Raw genomic sequence first — 6,819 nt, forward strand, 5'->3', positions numbered from 1 at the left:
AAGCAACCCTGAGCACAAAGAGCAATGCTGGGGGGATTACTATACCAGATCCCAAAGTATACTGCAGAGCTACAGTCATCAAAAAAAAGCATGGTACTGGCACAAAAATACACACATAGCTCAATGGAACATCATTGAAGACCCAAACGCAATTTCAGCCACCTGATATTTGACAAAGGTGCCAAGAACACACAATGGAGGCATGACAGCATCTTCAACAAATGGTGCTGGCAAAACTGGATCACCACCTATAGAAGAATGAAACTAGATCCTTATCTTTCGCCTTGCACAAAAGTCAACTCCAAATGGATCAAAGACCTCAATGTGGAACTGGACACCAATAGCCCAGGAAACAAGGGCAAGAATTAACATGTGGGACCTCATTAAACTAAAAAGCTTCTGTACATCAAAGGAAAACCCACAGAATGGGAGAAAATCTTCAACAGCGATACATCTGACAGAGGTTTAATTACCAGAATATATAACGAACTCAAAAAACAAAGAAGCAAGAAAACAAATGACCCAATTAAAAGATGGACTATAGATCTAAACAGAGAGTTCTGAAAAGAAGAAATAAAGATGGCTAAGAAACATCTCAAAACGTGTTCAACATCGTTAGTAATTAGGGAAATGCAAATTAAAACCACCTTACCCCAGTCAGAATGGCTAGGATCAAGAGAACAAATGATACCAATGCTGGCAAGGATGTGGAGAAAGGGGAATACTCATCCACTGCTGGTGGGATTGCAAACTCGTGAAACCGCTATGGAAAACAATGTGGAGAACTCTTTAAAAAATGGTCTACCATATGACCCAGTTATACCACTCCTTGGCGTATACCTAAAGGACTCATCGTATTGTAGAGACACTGGTACAACCATGTTTGTTGATGCTCTTCTCACAATAGCTAAGAGATGGAAGAAGCCTAAGTGCCCCTCAACCGATTAGTGGTTAAATAAATGTGGTACATTTACACAATGGAGTTCTATTCAGCAGTAAAGAAAGATGAAATAATGAAATTTGCAGGCAAATGAATGGATCTAAAAACTGTTATACTAAGTAACACAGACTCAGCAAAACAAAAGACGTATGTTCTCCCTCATCTGTGGATCCTAGCACCAAATCCTTATAAGTGAGTGTATATCCTGATGTGACTGCAGGGACCAGGACTATGGAAGGAAAACAGGGAGGTAAAGGGAAAGAAGGAAACTGAGAGAGAAGAATAGTAGGATAAAGGTGTTACTAAAGGAGAAATATATATAAAGGGGGTAAAGGGTAAGGGGGGAAGGAGGAATATACAAAGAACTATGGGAATAAAGAGGGGAAAATTCTCCAATACACAGTTCAAAAAAAAAGCCTTAAGCACAGAAGGAACCCTATGGAGATGAAATAAAGCCCTCCCAAAAGCAGTATGGTTGTTAAATGAAAATCCCAGTGCCAGAGGTGGGTTGCTCCTTGTGAGCTGTTGGCCGGAGGGACACTAGAGGTCCCCAAAATAATAAAGGCCATTGCCAATAATGTTGGTTGTACACCAGAAGTGGATGGAAAAACCCTATTGCTGAAGACACTGCATGATGTGAGCATGGGAGAGGGATAAATCGAGCTTGGACTAAGTTGGAAACTCCTTGCCACTGGATGGGTGGCTTTGATAGTGCCAGAAGGCAACATGCAGATGACTGGGGGAAAACAGTCCCCTATAATTCTCCTCAAAAATGGGCCCCATGTGTTGCACTATCAACATGCCAAACAAGATGTTTCTCCTGGTGCAACAGCAGAGTGTCTAGTGTATGTACAACCACAAATTTTTGATTGGTTATAATGCCAGTCTTAGGGGTGGAACACACATCTGGTACTGTAGACCTCATCAACCCCCTGTGGCAGGGGAGAACATAACCCCAGTGGGAAGTCACTGCAGTTGCTTTGTTACATGGAAATGATGCACCTGCTAAAGTACCGACCAAGCATTTGTGTTTACACCACAGGTTATTGTAGCAGTCACTGTTTAGATCTTCTCACTTCTTGCTGTTTGTGTTTTTATAGTAGATAGAATCCCACTCAAACTGGCCAACAGCCCATGGAAAACAGATGATGCAGAGACCCGAAAGTTCAGTGCCTTACCACAATAGGAGGAATATCATCCCACACCTACCACCCCCTCCAGGGCTCAGGGACTTTTTTGGAAGATGTTGGCAGAAAGAATGTAAGAGCCAGAGGAAGGGGTGGAGTGTTACCTGAAAGTGTCCTCCAACCACTATGCTGGCAAGTTATAGTCACACCTCCTTTCCCATGATCATCAAGGAGTTGACGTGGGAGTCAGTAACCCCTCCCACCCAATCAGTAGACCTTAGCTACATGTAGGGGGAGGGGTAAAGGATATATAAGCCAAGAACACCAAGAGGCACCTCTCTCACAATTTTGTGTGGCTGTCAGGAGGTGACAGGATCTATATTTGAGTGTGGACTTAATGGTGCAGCTTTAAATGTGGGGTGCCAACTATTCTATAAATAAACCACTACCCTATGCTCTGTTAAAAAAATAAAATAAAATAAAGGACTGGTATGTGCGTGTGTGTGCACGTGTGTGTGTGCACACACGTGTGTGTGTGTGTGTGTGTGTGTGTGTGCATGCTCAAGCATCACTGGTAACAAAATAATCAAATTTTAAAATGAACAACAGTACAAATACTTCACCTCAGACATATATGAATAGCAAATAAGCACATGAAAAATGTTAAGGGGCCAGCAAGATTGGCTCAGCAGGTAAAGGTTCTTGATGCCAAGTCTGACTCCCCAATTCAATTCCTAGATCCTCATGATAGAAGGAGACAATCATACCTAACCCACAGGTTGTCCTCTGACCTCCACATTTGCACCATGACATGTGTTCACCCATAGACAATGACACACATACAACTCACAATAAATAAATGTCAAAAAATTTTTAAATATTTTATTATTTTTATTTTATGTGTATGGGTGTTTAAGTTTCTCATATTTGGCTATATGAATCTAAGTATTTATTGTGTCTAAGACACACAGTAATAAAACCACCTTTATGGATCAAGGAGATGGCTTGGTGGGAAAGGGTGCTTTCTGTGCAAGCATGAGGACCTGAATTTGAATACTCAGCACCCATGTAGAAGCCCATACTCCTGTAACTCCAGCACTGTGAAGGGTGAGTCCAAGAGGATCCCTGGAGCTGGCTGTCAGAACAGCTTCAGGTTCAGCAGGAGACAAACCCTGTCTCAAGAGAATAAGGTGGAGAAGTAACAGAGCAGGACACTGGACATCCTTCTCTGGACTCCATACATGTGCACATGGGTATAAGCACCCTCACACACATGCACATATACCTTACACACCCCAACCTCCAAATCCTTTATTTTTTTCTTTTTTAAAGAAATTTTATTTTCAGAAGTGAAAAAAAAGTTAAAAGCATTGTTGTAAAATTTAGACTGGGAGAATTAAAGTTTATAAAAGATACTATAGCCAGGTGAGGTAACACACAACTATTATCACAACACAAGGCAGGAGGAGTCCAGGTTTGAGGCCAGCCTGGGCTATGTAGCAAGATCATATCTCAAAACAAGCAAACACCAAAAGTTGAAACAGTCTCTCTTGATTTCTTTTGATGCTACAAGGGTTATTCTGATAATTGATTCACAACAGTCTTAAGTCCAGATCTAGAAAGTCTTACAGCTGCGATTCTCATTTTGTGTGTGAGGAAACCGACCTACACTGTCCAGGGGTGACAGGCAGTGTAGATAGAGTATGCACGGAAGGTGAGGTTCAACCTCATTTGTGCCCTTTAGTGAGATGGCAGATACTAGACAATACCATCCGCCTAGGGTCAGGCTTTCCATGCCGTTGGTGGAACAACCTGGTGGCAGCATTACTCTTAATGATAAAAGCTGCTGATTCTGCTGACTGTCCTTGTAAGAAAGGAATTCTTGCTCACTAACTGAGGAAGTCAGTAAGGAGCTGTGTGTGCTGGGTCATTATATCCATGTCTGTCTTTCATATCCACACCACTTTGGCCATTTCTCTTCCATTCCCATCTGCTTCCTCCCTGTTTGTTGCCCTTTTGCCAAACTTTCTTCAGGAGCCTATTCCATTATACAAATAACTCCACACTCATCCTTAAAGAGGTTCTGTTTCCTTGGCCTGGCTAAGGCCTGTGAAACCCCAGTCAATGCTGATATCCTCTCATTCGAAAAATGATAGGTTTATTGAGGTACGACTTATGCTATAGTTTGGATCCTAAATGTCTTCCTGCATGCTAAAGGCTGGATCCCTGGCCTGTGGGCACTACGGGAAGATGGTGGAACCACTAGGAGGCAAAATAAAGTGGAAGGAAGTTAGCTTGTTGGGAGTGTGCCCTGAAGAGGAAATTGGGACCCAGCACCTTTCTGTCTATTAGGTTCCTGAGTACCATAATGCGAGCATCTTTGCTTCACCGTGTGGTTCCTGCCATGATATTCTGCCTCTCGAGAGGCCCTGAGTCATGGTGCCAAGCAAGCATGGACTAAAGCCTCTGAAATAAATGATGCAAAATAAACCTTTCTTCCTTTTAAGATGATTTAATTCTCAGGTATTCTGATACAGCAACAAAAAATTAACTGACACAACTTACATGCAGTAAAGATGTTCAGGTATACAGCTGAACTGCGACAAATTTATAGTTTTGTAATTACTGCCACCATAATAAACAGAACGTTTCTGTCAAATCAAAGTTGCCTGCAGCACCTGTATAGTTCATCCCTGCTCCTAAATCTCAGAATTTGGCAATGACCTCTTGATTTTTTTCCATTTTTTTAATTGAATTTTTGTGCATTTCATACAATACATCCTAACCATACACAGACCTCCTCCCCCATCTGCACCCCCCTTTGCCCCCTCTTCCCCACCACCAGATCTCATGCATTCTTTCATATATGTTAAGGCCTATCGAGTCAAGTTTGTGTCCCCAGATGTCCCTCTGTATGAGTTCATCCACTGGAGCCTCGTCAGTCTATCTAGTGTCACTCCCTTAAAGAAGACCAACTCTCCCTCACACAGCAGTGATTAGTTGCCAGTAGCTCCTTGGGGCTTCTTACCAACTTCCTCACTTCTATGTTGGGTTTTCGTCTGGCTTAAGTTTACATGGGTACTGTGCAAGCCGCCATCATATGAGTAACTGTCGAGCTACCTGGAAAACTGCTTCCTTGTGGTCATCCCTGGCTCTTTGTCTTTCTGCCCCCGCTTCCACAACAGTCCCTGAGCCCTGGTGGCAGAGGTTTATATAGGAGTCCTATCCAGGAACATACACTCTGCAATCTCTTACTCTCTACATTTTGGCCAGTTGTGGCTTTTTGTGTTCATCACCATCTGTTGCATGAGGAAAGCTTCACTGGTGAGTTGAGAGGTACATTAGTGCTCTCCCTCCCCGCTCCACTGTCATTTCCCTGGTTTTTCTTCCTGCAATTTTTGGATTGTTCAGAATTTTTCAAATATCAAACAAAATGATTTCCAGCATTTTGTGTCTGGCCTTCTTCCCTTATTTCACTTTACTCAAAAATGCATTTGTGAAAGACATCCAGGTGAGCACCTCAGTCCTGCTCACTGCTGGGTAGATCCACTGCATAGATGCACCACTTTATCCAACTATTTACAGTCAGATGGCTTCCAGTTTAAAAAAAAAAAAAAAGTTTATTATTGTGTGTGTATACACATGTATGTGTTATGGTATGTATGTGGAGGTCAGAGGACAACTTTGTAGACTCTGCTCTCTCCTTCCACCCTTACATGGGTTCTAGGGATCTATCTCAGGTCATCAGGCCTGCATCATTGGGTGGCAAGTGCCTTTACATTCTAAGCCATCTCACTGACCCCAAATTACATTTATTTATTGTGTGGAGGGGTATACATACCCACACCCCCACACACAATGTACATGTGCCATGGTGCAGAGGTGAAGGTCAGAGGACAGCTAGTTCTCTAGAAGGTTTTCATTCCATCAAGTCCCTGGATCAAACTCAGGGCATCAGGCTTGTGTGCTAAGCACCTTTATCCACTGACCACTGACTACCTCACTGTCCTGACTTCCAGTATTTCATGACTATTAATCAGGACACCACTATTATAAGACTTTCAGTTTTATCCATGCTGATGGATATAACTGGATATGGATAATAACGCATTCCTTTTTATTCCTGAATGTGTTCCAGCAAACAATTAATTCCTTCTGTTGATAAAGAATTATGTAACTTACAGTCTTTGTCTATTATAAGGAAAGTTGCTTCAAAGTTTCTTCACTAGTCTTTGTAGTTACACATATTTTCCTTTCTCGTGGATAAATGGTGAAGAATAAAATGTCTGAATCACAAGCCAAACTGTTTCTAAAGCAGTTGTGTCATTTTAGAGTCCACCAACATTTGAGAGCTCACTTCCTCCATGTTCTATCCAGTGATAGGCCATCTTTGGTTTCAGATATTGTAATAGGTAGATTCTAATACGTGATTGTCTTGTCATAGCTCTAATTTGCTTGTCCTTCCTGACTAATGATCGGACATTTATTTAAAATTTTTTGACATTTAGGGGCTGGAGAGATGGCTCAGCCACTGGCTTCAGAGGACCTGGGTTCAGTTCACAGCACCAACATGGCAATTAATAATCATCTGTAACACCAGTTCCAGGGAACCAGACACCCTTTCCTGACCTCTGCGGGCATTGCACGACATGGGTGTACATACATCATGCAGGCAATGCACCCATACACATAAAATAATAATAGTAAAATAAAAAATTTAAGGTACAAAGGAAAGAGGGAGGGAGGGAGGAG

Source organism: Nannospalax galili, unplaced genomic scaffold (genome assembly GCF_000622305.1).
Source record: "Nannospalax galili isolate Female #2095 unplaced genomic scaffold, S.galili_v1.0 scaffold40, whole genome shotgun sequence".
Classification (NCBI taxonomy): Eukaryota; Metazoa; Chordata; class Mammalia; order Rodentia; family Spalacidae; genus Nannospalax; species Nannospalax galili.